Here is a 13199-nt window from a genome sequence, read left to right on the forward strand (position 1 = left end):
GCCAGCTCTATAATTATTCCTGGCTGGTGCTTGTTAATCTAGTCCCCCTGCCTTCACTCACCTGGCTTCTACTCCTCCTTCCTGGGGCTTCCTGGGCCAAGTGTCCCTCTCTGGCCATTCTTCCTCTTTCTGTTTTGGTCCCCGCCCGCCATTAGAATGTAGTTGCTCAAGGACAAGGACCATCTATGATATTTATATTTGTGACTCCAGAACTTAGCATAATGCCTGGTACAGAGTAAATGCTTAATAAAGGCTTTTAAATTTTTCATTAATTCATTCATTCTTGGAAGGACCAGCCCTTTCCAATCCATCCTCCTCACAGCTCCAAAATTCATAATAACAAAACACCAATCTGATCATGTCAATTCCCTACTCAGGGTCTCTGATGCCTCTAGGATAAAATACAAAACCTACAACTTGGCGTTTATGTGTGTGTGTGTGTGTGTGTGTGCTTTAATGGACCAAACTGCCTCCCCTTGTGAACATCTAACACATTGTGCATAAATGCATTATAAACACTGACAATAACAGGGGCTCCAATGTACTATAAAGCAAACACACACACACACATACACACACACACACACACACACACACACACACATTCCTGTGTTTGTTACTTAAAACCTTTCACAGTCTGCCTCTAACCTTTTTTGAGCCTTGTAAATATTACTCCCCTTTGCTTACTCTATGATCCAACCAAAAAGTCCTTCACACCTAGAACATGCTCCTTCCTACCCTATACCTCTCAAAAGCCCTCGCTTCCTTCAAAGCTCAGTTCTAGGGCCACCTTTCTTACTCCCTTCACTCATTTATGCCTTCCTCCTCCCCCAATTACATTACACATCTTTGTATATGCTCATTTATGTACCTGATGTCTTCTCCCCAAAAGAGAATGCAAGTTCCTTATAGGCTGCTGTTGCTTGTCCTTTGTTTTTGAAGAGGACCAATGACATCACAGGTGATGTCTTAACTGGCACATGAATTGGATTTAAGTGAGGCAGTGTTGTACAAGGTTCTCAACCTCACTATCTCCTCTGGAGTTACCAAAGCCCATTTCACTGGGGGAGTCTTCTCATGCCTGAGATAGACACCTCCCTAACTCACTGATGGGTCTGAGACCTGTTACCGTCAGCTTGGTTTATCATGTGTGCCAAGATGATTTACCAGGGCATGGCCACTGCACTATGGCTTCTTGAAGCAGCGTGTGAGAGCTGAATTCCAGGTAGACATCACAAGCGGATGAGCAGCCCTGAAAAGGGATAATCTATCTCTTACCCCAAAGGTGCCAGCCTCCTGAACGTCCAGTACGCCTCTTACAGGCAAGCCCAGGCCTCCTTGGATTTGTATTCTCATAGACCAATCAGATGGCTGACAAATAGTAGGTGCTTAACAACTGCTTTTTACTTTCTTGGTATTATTTATGGGTTAGTTATAACAACTTTTTAAATCTGGCTTCAGGGGAACCCCTAACCTCACTCCCATCCAGCAGCTCTGGGGTGAGGGCAGAGGGAATATTTTCATACCAACTTCTCTGCCTCCTGTTTCCTCCCCTAAGGCTTTTATATCTTTAAACATACCAAAGTCAATTAATCTGATTAAACCTTTTGCATACTATAAACTTTAGGAGTTTAAAACTACACTAAAACTTTTGGAAGACCCTGTATTTCAATCTTCTTGAATTAACAAAATGGCATCAGTTCTTTAAAGGATATAGGATAGGGACTGGGCCTGTGGTCTTATGGGTACAGGGAAATGCTAGATAAGGAAGTTCCTTCTACCAAAGAAGGTCAGCCCCTTCTCTGCAATTTGGAGAGTTGCCTAGGACACGTAAACAGTAAGTGACTTACCCAAGGTTACACTGTCAATACATGCCAAGGGCAGAAGCTGAACTCAGATACTCCTGGCTCCAAGGCAGGATCTCCATCTGCTCCCTCAAAGTCTCCCCAGAGCACTAACAATAAGGATGAAATGGGTTTTTCCATTGCTTACCTAACATCGTTCTTTCCCCCTTCCATACTGGCATTCGTCCTTTCAGACCACTTCACCTCCTCCAGAATAGCTCCATTTCTCCCAGTGTTAGAGCTTAGCGATCACCTCACTGAAAGCCCTCAGTGCAGAGCTGAGGTGGCAGCACCTTCGACACTGTTTGAGACCGCTCTTGCCACGACCTCCAAAGTCTCTTGCTCTTGAGTCCCGATGTTCTATCAAATCCAGAAAAGCCATTCTTCTTGTCCCACCTCCCAGGGTCACCGGATAGAAAGCAAACAAGCATTTAACACTCACAACGTGCAAGGCACTAGGGATGTGTTGGCCTCCCAAAAAGTGCCCCTGTCTTCAAGAAGCTTACATTCTACTGCAGGGCAGCATGTTTTCAAGTATATCTAAAGGCACATATACATGTGTGTATGCATACACATATATTTATATACATACACACGTACATATATGTATTTTGTTATTGTTCGGTCATTTTTCAATTACGTCTGACCCTTAGTAACCCTACTAGAGATTTTCTTGACAAAGATACCAGAAAGGTTTGCCATTTCCTTCTCTATCTCATTTTACAGATGAGGAAACTGCGACAAACAGGGTAAAGTCTCTTGCTCAGGGTCACATAGCTAGTAAATATCAGAGGCCAGATTTGAACTCAGGAAACGGAGTCTTCCTGACTCCAGGCCTTGCACTCTGTCCACTGCACCACCTAGCTGCCCCCACGTATATGCATACACTTATTAAATAAATTAAATATGCACCAATATGTGTAATATGTCTGTGTGTATACACACACAACCCTATGTATATGTACATTTACAAGTATGCACATGTACATGTGTGCTTATAAACACATATACTGGTTGTTCATTAGAAACACACTGGTGTGAGTTCATGAGTTAAAGGCCTAGCCATCCATAAGATTATCTCTAACAATAGCAGGTAGCATTTATATGTGTATGTGTGTGTATATGGCATCTCATTTGATTCTCATAAAACCCTGTTATAAAGGCACACTTATTCCCATTTTACAGAAGAGGACACCAAGGCTAAAGTAGATGCCTAGGGGCAGACAGCTAATAAATGTCTGAGGCATGATTTGAACTCAGGTCTTCCTTAGTCTTGTTGACTTCAATTCTAGAGGTCTTGGCAAGCTCTAGCAGCCATCTTCTGGGGGTCCAACCTAGGAGACTAGGGGCAAAATGGGGACTCTCTCAGAGGCATTGCCACAATAAAACAAAGTAACTTATAAGCATGATACATCCTCACTGTGGGTTAGGTATTACAGATTTTCTTGCTCCCTTTTCAAGATGAAGAAACTGAGATTGAGTGAGGTTCAATGATTTGTCCATGGACACATAATGCCAGGAGTAGGAGCTGAGCCCAGGTCCCAGATCAGTACATAATCTCTGAGCTCCACCTTCCAACATCACCCAGGCAAAGGCAGGCTCTGACCCTCTGTCCTCCCTCCAAAGACCCCTCAGTCTCCATCTGTTGATTTATTTTCCCTCCCTCTAGGCAGCAATTAATGTTGATAGAGTAGAGAAAGTCACAGAGTAGAATAGAAGAAAGATATTATCTAGAATACCTGATTCCAAAGATGCCTGTTTTTCAAAACCCTGGAAAAGTCCTTAGGGATAGCTTCAAATATTTAGATGATACAATGACTATTTTGGAAATGATCAATGAAATTATTTTGAATGTCCCTGCTGTTCACTCCAGGGAAACTAATCAAAATAGACAAGCTTCCTTAGACAAGTTTTATAAGACAATGGGCCATCCAAATAATCTTCCAAAAGCCCTGTTAAATCCAAGAAGGCACAGAAAATTTGTTCTTAATGTTTCTTAAAACTAGAATATTAGTTATGGGTCAAATTTATGAGAATGGAGTTTTATTTTTATGTGCCACATATCTCTACTTTATAATACATTGAGGGCCCCTATATAATCACCATTTATAGTACATTTATGCCCAACTGAAAGGATAGTCATGAAGGAGGCAATTCTAACTATTGAAAAGAACATTTGACTCCTAATAGAACTCTGATGCCCTAACCTCTTTCCCAAGCTCTAGTCTCCAACAGCCCACTAGGCATGACCACATGGATTGCCCATCAATACAAAAAAATCCAGATCCTTAGACTTATGTCAACCTGAACAGAGATACATTGGTATCTCTGACAAGTGGTCGTCCAGCTTTTGCTTGACCTCTCAAGTTAGTAGCTCATTACCTCCTGGGACAGCCCGCTCCACTTCTGAAAATCTCTAAGTATCTTCAGTATCACTGAGTTATAAATTGTAGAAATACTCCCTTGTTCATACTCTGATCTTGTGACACAGGCTTGCTTTGCTGTTCCTTACCCAAGATACTCATCTAACTTCAGACATTTCAGGGGCTATCCCCGCTGCTTGGAATGCGCCGCCTCCTGGCCTACGTGGATTCTTTCAAATCCAAAATCCTAGCCTCTGTAAGGAGCCTTTCTCATTTCCCTTAATGCTCATGCCATCCCTCTGAGATTATTTCCAATTGTTCCTGCATATATCTTGCATGTATATAGTTGTTTGTCTCCCCCATCATCCTGTAAGCTCCTTAAGACTAGGGAACGTTTTGGTATTTTTCCTTTTCTTTGTATCCCAACTGCTTTGTACATAGCCTGGTGAATTGTAGACGCTTAATAAATGCCTTTCGACTGTCTCTTATCCCTCAGTTTTGATACACGAACAGTCCACCTCCTCCTGTGGTCACACATGTCACTGATGTTGACTTTTATATCAATTCTTGCATAGAAGTCATCATTAGTCATAGAATGCAGACTAAGAATGTGACTTCCCCTTACCTCTTAGGTCAGCTTTATTTTTGAATCTTCCAGATTCATACTGTTCCATGACTGTAAGTCACAGAACCTCATGGGGAAAATATTTGTGTTGAAAAGGTTGGTTTTTGCAGAAAGAAACTTGAGTTCCTTCTAAATACTGCCCCCCTCCTAAATGTGACCCTTCCTTATCACTTCAGCCTATTAAATAAATTCAGTGCCTTATTAGGAAGGCACATGCACACACACACACAAAGCTGCTATCAAAACGGTGGCTATTTGATGTCATACAAAAAGACAAGCTGGCTCATGCTGTAGGACACGTCCAAGTCTCTAAGCAATGTAATTTGCTAATCGAATTCAATGACTATGATCAATTAGGATAAAAATTTGTGTATAATAAAGAGACAATTGGACAAAAGTTTAGTGAAACATATTTCATCAGATTTTCCTCTCCCTCACTGTCACCCATTGCAAGAGGAAAGTGAAGAGTGATCAGAAGAGATGAAAGTTGTTTTTTCTTTGCCCAAGAGAGGAGAGATAATGTTAAACTTGTTATATTAATTCTTGTTTTGAACCTGGAAAAAAAAAAGAAATTCAGAGAGATCATTAATCTTTGTGGATCTGGATTTAGCACAATGTTCCCGGTATTAAATGTTTTCAAATAATCCTAATGAGGTGGTTTCATCTGCAGCTTTATTTTTATATCAACTACAGAAGAAAAAGAATGGAGAAGGAAAAGAGACAAATACGTTATCAGTCACTGGCTTCTCCAAGAGAGGACTGGAGAAGGTAGCTCCTTAATTCTGACATCAATCAGTAGGCTTTTGAATTTTGGTTACAGAAATGATACCTTCCTGAGATCCAGAGAGACAATCTTGGACAAACTTATGACAATGGTATTTGGAATTGAAAACAACCTGACTGCTGGGTACTGCTCTAGCATAAAGACTGCCACGTGATGAATTCAGTATGGGAGTCACTTCGGAGATGGAGACGGAGATGTGCTGGGGGAAAAGCATCAGAATTTGCATGTGGATAAAAAGAAAGGTCCTCAAGTTTTTGGTGTTGGTAGCGGTTGGCTGTTTTTAAGTGCTCCCAGCTACAGTTCATGAAAATACAATGATCATGCCTCCAACAAAGTGGATGGACTTCCTACAAGTTACTCAGTATATATGATGGCTTGACCTTGGCCAGCCAAGGTCCAGAACAGACCAGCCTTCTTTTACAGGAAACACGGTGAACAGAGATGCAGAACTGAATGCTTCAGGTCTCTCAGATGCTCCCACTGTGCATGGCTGGTTGAGAAAGGCCAGTGATCAGGCCTTCCAAGGAAGCTTCAAATTGTACTATGTAAATAATGGGAAATAATTAGCCTCCAGAAGACTTAGAGGAGGTTGGAATATCAGAGACTTAAAGCCAAAAGGAATCTCCTAGGTATTTATTCCAACCCCCCCTGATTTTATTGTTGAGGCTGGGAGTTCAGTAATCTGTAAATCTGTAAATCAGTAAATCTGTAAATTCACAGGTGGTAAGGATTTGAACCCAGTTCCTTTTAGAATCCAAAGCTATTTCCATCCTACTACCATGATACTAAGTTAGTTTTTGAAGAGCTGACATGTATAGGAAGTATTTGAACTGCTTGACCCCCAAGAGCAGAAATAAGAATGGTGGGCATGAATCACAAGGAGCCAAGTGTAGACTTGATACAAGGAGGGTGGAGGAAATCTAACAATCCGAGCTCTCCAAAAGGGGAATAAGCTACTGTGAGAGGGAATGAGCTCCCCATCACTCAAGGTCTTTATTTCAGGCTGGAGGATCAGATATATGGTCAGAGTGACCCCTCGTCAGGTCCGTTTTGACTGCTGAGGTCCCACAAAGGTCTACGATTTTGTGATTAAGCTCGTTGATTCAAGCCAAAGTTAAAGATGAAGCAGTTTATGAATGATTCAGCTACTAAACATGTAGGAATAACCTTCAACTCATTGCAGATGGACTCTGAGGACAGGGGCTGGCTTGGGTATTTAGCACAGCGTCTGGCACGTAATAAATGCTTAACAAACATGTGCTGGTTGATTCCCTGATTAACATTTGAAGGATGCCTATTTGTGAGCTGATGGATGATGGAGAGGTTTCAAAATCGGAAAACGTTCATCTGCCCAATAAAGCTAGCCTCTATTTATTTCAAACCATGCACCCTAAAGGTCTCAGGATTATTTGAACTCTCAATCAACGACAGATTTTTCTACTTAATAGGACTTAATCTTTGGAAAACTGATCAAAAGGTTTCATAACAAGTAAATTCAATGTAAGAGAATTTTTCAATTTTCATGAACAGAGATGGAACAGTTGTTCACAGGTCATGGATGGGAGAAAATTATGAAAAATAGCATTAATGAACATCTATTATAAAGCCAAACATTAGCTTAGAATTAATCAGTCTAGATTTATACCACTATGTGCCTGAAATCAGCAGGAATCGAGATGGGAAATGGGCTACAAAAGAACAAAGATAAAATTCAATATTGATTTACAGGACACCTGATGGGATGACTGATAGGGGCAAATAGATGGGTTCATGACTAAAGCCTGATAAGGCATATGGTGTTTCAGACTCAAAACTAGGGCTGACCCGAGGCAACACAGTTAATCAAGAAAAGTTATCTAATGCCCTCATGCTAGAGGTACCTTTTGCCTCTCTCTTTGACTTCCATATTAAGTCCTAGAATATAATCCCCTTCTAATATACTTTGCCCTCGAAGTACCTAGAATAACATCTTATACCAAGCTGGCTCCATAAATATTAATTGAATGAATGTTGACCCTCACAACCAACATATGATTACGAGTCATAAGAAAGATGAACTAGAAGTTTCCGATGTAAGTTGTAGAGAGAATTATTGTATTGTGCAGGAGTGGATTGGACTAGATTCAGATACATTGGTAAGGAGCACTGGATATGAGAGTGTAGACTTGAGAATCAAATCCAGACTCCCTGACCACCTTTGAGGGGTCACTTTAATTCTTGGGGAGGGGGGTGAATGTTGGACTAGATGACCTCGAGACCCCCTCCCAGCTCTAAGTCTCTGAGCATGGGTGGTCTCTGAGGTCCCTTTCCAGCTCTCTAACCCACCATGGCAGACTTCGCAAGGCAGCATTGACTCATATTTTGGATTTGGATCTGATCTGGAAGGAACCCCAGAACTAGTCCAACCCCCTCACTTTATAGGTAAACAAATGGAGGCTCATGGAAATGACATGACTTGCCCAAGATAATGTAGATGGTATCTATCAGAGGAAATATCGGTGCTCAAGTCCTCTGAGGACAGAACCAGTGCTTTGTCCACTCAATTCCAATGCCTCCTTCCATTTTCTATCTCCCTCTTCTCTTCACTCCAATTCACTTTCCTTCAATTCCCTGATTCTGTCTTGAAGAACAATGACCTGATAAATATGTTCAGATGAAGGCATGAATGACTGACAAGCACATCACAGCAGTATTTTTCTTTTTAAAAGAACACCTAGTGATTCAAAGCAAAGTAATGAATTTTTAATCATGAGAGTTCAAACACCAAAGCAAACGTGTAAAGTGGCTTTTGTCTCGGGGACTGGTTGTCTTTGGGAGGTGGGGTCAGAGAAGCCTTCTTGGTAACCAGCAACTGTCCCACGTAGAAGGCCAATAAAACTTTGCCCATGCCTGAGGTCTGCCGGGCTCAGAACTAATGGCGAGTCTTGAAAGAGAGAGGAGCTCATGTTTCAGTGATAATGTGGTGTTGTATAAACAACTGCAAATTGAGGGAGGAAGCTATCTGGATCACATTCAAATACTTGGGCATGGAAATACATACTAATGAACTTAGCATTCATTGAAGATAGAAAAACTTACAATAATTTAGGCCAAATTGCTTTAACATAAATCATTTTTAACCTGAATTTTATGAATTGGCATCTCTGATGTAATAAAGCTACAGCAATAAAAATGGCTAATGCCTTTTCCCGAGGGAAGAAAGAAAGTGGACAGCCCTTTAGTACATGAAGGCATGCAACAGAGCCTATCATCCCAACCTGAACTCAGCAGTTGGCACTTGGCAGCGATAAACATTCACCTGAAGCCGGCTCCATTTCAAACTGGCCCCGTTCAATTCAGGCAACATTTATTGAATACCAGGCATTTTCCTAAGTGCTGAGGAGGAGGAGAAGATGAAGGACATGGTCCCTGCACTTTGGAAGAGCTCAGACAGGAAAGAGTTAATGAAGGGCCAGAGAGTTTAAGAAATCAACTTTCTATGTAAATGACATGTGGAGAAGGCACGCCCCTAACTGTGGGTATTGCCCAAGGCTCTATCCTGGTCCTTTTTTTTTTCACTCTCTCCCCACCTACACTCTCCATTGGTGACCTCAACAGCTCTATTCAATGTCTAACAACAAGGTGTTGCCAAGCCAATCCCTCCACACGTGCCTCTCATACCATTGTCTCCCATCTTCTCCAGCAGATTGCAGCCACAACTACACATACCCCCTTTTCTCTCTTTAATCTTCAACCTTTCCCTTTCTACTGGTTTCAGGACTTCAAACACACCCAAGTTTCCTGTAACCTTTAAAAAAATTTTTTTTCCTTAGACCCTAGCATTAGCTCAAGCTATTGTTCTACACCTCTCTCTTCTCTTTCTCAAATTCTTGAAAAAGCTGTCTCCCACTTTCACTTCCTCTTTTCACACTCCCCCTCATCCCTTTGTAGTGGGGCTTCCAATTTCATCAGCTGCAATTGCTCTCTCCAAAATCACCACTGATTTCTTAATTGCCAACTCTGATGGTCTCTCTTTTCTTGGTCTCGATCCTGCCCAACCTATCTGCTGCATTTGGCATTGCTGACCCCCCTCTCCTCCTGGATATTCTTTTATCTCTGGGTTTTTGTCCCACTATCCTCTCCTGTTTCTCTTCCAGCCTAATGACCACTCCTCAGTATGCTTTGCAGACTCATCATCCATGCCATTCACCCTAATTGTGGCTGTTCCTCAAAGCTCTGTCCTGGGTCCTCTTCTCATCATTCCATGTCTTTGTCTCTGGTTTTTTGTCTCTGTTTCTCTTGCTCTTCTCTATTTCTCTTTTCCTTCCTTCCTTCCTTCCTTCCTTCCTTCCTTCCTTCCTTCTTTCCTTCCTTCCTTCCTTCCTTCCTCCCCCCCCCACACAGAGGCAGACCTAAACACATACTTCATCAACTCCCATGAATTTCAATATCACCTCTATAAAAACTATTCCTAGATCCATATCTCCAGCCCCAGTCTGTCCAGAGTTTTAGCTTATCATAACTGATTCCTTTGTGGACATCTCAAACTGGAGGTGCTGGGGATATACTCAGCGCTCATCTAAAACCCAACATGTCTCAAACACAACTCATTATCTTTTCCTCCAAAACCCAGCCATCTCCCCATTTTTCTTTTTTTTTGCTTTTTTCTGTCAAAATGCACCCTTGTTCTTCCATTCCCCTAAGTCTGTAACCTTCTCGTCTCTCTCGACCACGAACTCAATGTTGCTAAATCGCGCCATTTCTATTTCCATCATATCTCTCACATGTGATGCTTTCTCTCAGCTCATGTGGCCACCACCTCAGTTGCAGTGCTTAGAATGTCTTACTGAGCTTATTATTTTGTTGCTGTTCATTTGTTTCAGTCATGTCCAACTCTTTGTGACCCTATTTGAGGTTTTCTGGGCAAAGATACTGGAGCGGTTTGTCATTTCCTTCTCGGGCTCATTTTACAGATGAGGAAACTAAGGTAAACAGGATTGAATGACTTGCCCTGGGTCACATAGCTAGTAAGTGTCTGAGGCCAGATTTGAACTCACAAAGATGAGTGTTCTAGACTCCAGATCCAGCCATCTATCCACTGCAGAGCCACCTAGCTTATTACAATATACTCCCAATGGGTCTCACTGCCTTAAGTCTCTTCCCACAACAGTCTCTTCCTGATGACATCCAATAGGATTTCTCTAAAGCATAGATCAAATCAAGTCATCCTCTCCCACACTTCTTAAAAAACACCTGTGGCTTCCTATTACCTATAGAATAAAATGTAAACTCCCTTGTTTACTTTATAAGTGCTTTATCACATCAATGAATAGCTAGCAGGTATGTAGAGCTTTAAGGTTTGCAAAGGGCTTAACATGTGTTAGCTCACTTGATCCTTACAACACTATGAGGTAGGTGCTATTATAATCCCTATTTTACAGATGAGGAAACAGGCCATAACCTATTATGAATAATAATAGCCTTTATATTTAATAAGATTAATTAAATCTTATTTATTAAATTTAAGTTAGTAATATTTAATTAATATCATTTATATTTAAACTAGCTGTCTCCCATGCCTGGCATGAACTCCTTCCTTGTCTCTACTTAATGAAATATTATTGGAATTATAGTATTTATATTCATCTAATAATATTAATCTCATTATTATTCTTGAATTTAATTTAATAATATATAATTAATAATATCATTTATATTTAAATTGTCTCCTCTGCCTGGCAGGAACTCCTTCCTCACCTCCACCTAACGGAATATTATTGGAATAATTATTATTAATAATATCATTTATATAGCTCTTTAAGATTTGTAAATCACTGCTTTACAAACGTTATTTGTAAATGTAAATCCTGTAAAGTAGATGCTACTATCCACCCCCACAGATGAGGAAACTGAGGCACAGAAGGGTCAAATGAATTTCCAAAGGCATACATTTAGTAAGTATCTAAAGCAGAATTTGAACCCAGGTCTTCCAGACCCCAAGTCCTTTGTCCTATCCGCCGTCATAGTGCCCTCCATCCCAAATGACCTTGTAATTGCCTAACTTTTTTCTTTGTTCTTATTATATTTATTTTCCATGTGCTTGCTGTCTTCATAATTAGGATGTAAACTCTTTGAGAGTAAGAATTGTTTCTTTTTTTTTTTAATCCCAATGCCTAGCACATAGTAGGAGCTAGTGAAATGTTAGTTTATCATTTGGTTAGTCAATTGGTTGATTATTAGAGAGCAATTCTAATAAAAGATATGAGAGCTTTAATGGACTATTTGAAAGTAATTGGAACTATTAGTTTCATACGATAATGAAAACAGCCGGTTCATTCTTGGGCTGCATTAAGGCAGAGCTTTCAAAAAAGTTGGTGACAGCGCCCGGCTAATACTCATACTCAGTCCTGGTCAGATCATGTCTGGAGTTTTGCTTTCATTTCCCGGGACCCAATTTTAGGAAAAACAAGTATGAGCCAGAGAGCGTCCAGAGAAAAGCAATCAGGACCGTGAGTCTCTCTGACTCTTATGAAGCCTGATTGAAAGAACCGGAAAGGAGAGAAGACAGAGTGGGGGAGGGGTTAATTGATGAGAACAATCCTTAAGTATCGGAAGTCCTTTCGCTGCAAGAAAACCAATTCTGTTGGACTGTAGTTGTGAGACACAAAGAGGTAATTCTGGGCTCTTTGTTAGGAAAATCTTCCTAACAATTAGGGATGTGCGTAAACAGAATGGGTCCCCTAATAAGGTAATGTATTCCCTCTTCCCCCAGATGGACTGTTTATGGGATGTTTAGTTGGAAATGATTTCTCAGAAATGGAGTGAACTGTATGACTGCTGAGACACAGTCCAGCTCTGAAATTCTGGGGTTCTTGTGAAGGCTTACAACCCAGAACGCTTGCATCAGGTGGTGGAAAATTGTGTTTGTTGTTATTGACTCATTTCAGTCGTTCCCGACTCTTCGTGACCCCATTTGGGGTTTTCTTGGCACAGATACTGGAGAGGTTTGACATTTTACAGATGGGGAAACAGAGGCACACAGGGTGAAGTGACTTGCCCAGGGTCACACAGCTAGGAAGTGTCCGAGGCAGTTTTTGCCTTCCTGATTCCAAACCTAGTGCTCTATCCACTGAGCCCCCAGCTGCCCTTGGTGGAGATACAGAGGGCTAATTAAGTATTTAACTGCATTCCACAAGTGAAAGTTTATCAGACTACAAGGCTCTGAGGTTCACAGGAGAGAGGGATCACTTTTCCTGGGGAATCAGAGAAATCCTCCTAAATGACTGGAAGGGAAGATGTCAGTTGAGGCTTCCTGTAGAACGAGAATGATACATAGTATCCATTAAGGAGGCTAACTCACATTTACATGTGAGTTGAGATGTTGAGATTTGCAAAGTGTTTTCTTCTTAACTCTGCCGGGAGGCAATGAATGCAAGAATGATCACACACCCATTCTACAGTGAAGGAAACTGAGGCCCAGAGACTAGGTAAGAGTCTGAAAGGACACTAGAACCCAAGTTTCCTGACTTTCTAGACAACGAAGGCGGATCTCCCTCCCACCCCGAGTCTAATCTGTTCTCAAGAGACTGGGGCTGTTTAGTTTT

General features: G+C 41.2%; 1 protein-coding gene across 1 annotated transcript in view; it reads right to left on the reverse strand.

Annotated features, from left to right (window-relative positions):
- FHIT (fragile histidine triad diadenosine triphosphatase) overlaps positions 1-13199 on the reverse strand; it is a 1648795-nt gene that overhangs the window by 654197 nt on the left and 981399 nt on the right.

The sequence above is a fragment of the Phascolarctos cinereus genome, unplaced genomic scaffold, assembly GCF_003287225.1.
Source record: "Phascolarctos cinereus isolate Bilbo 61053 unplaced genomic scaffold, phaCin_HiC Scaffold_4;HRSCAF=312, whole genome shotgun sequence".
Taxonomy (NCBI): Eukaryota; Metazoa; Chordata; class Mammalia; order Diprotodontia; family Phascolarctidae; genus Phascolarctos; species Phascolarctos cinereus.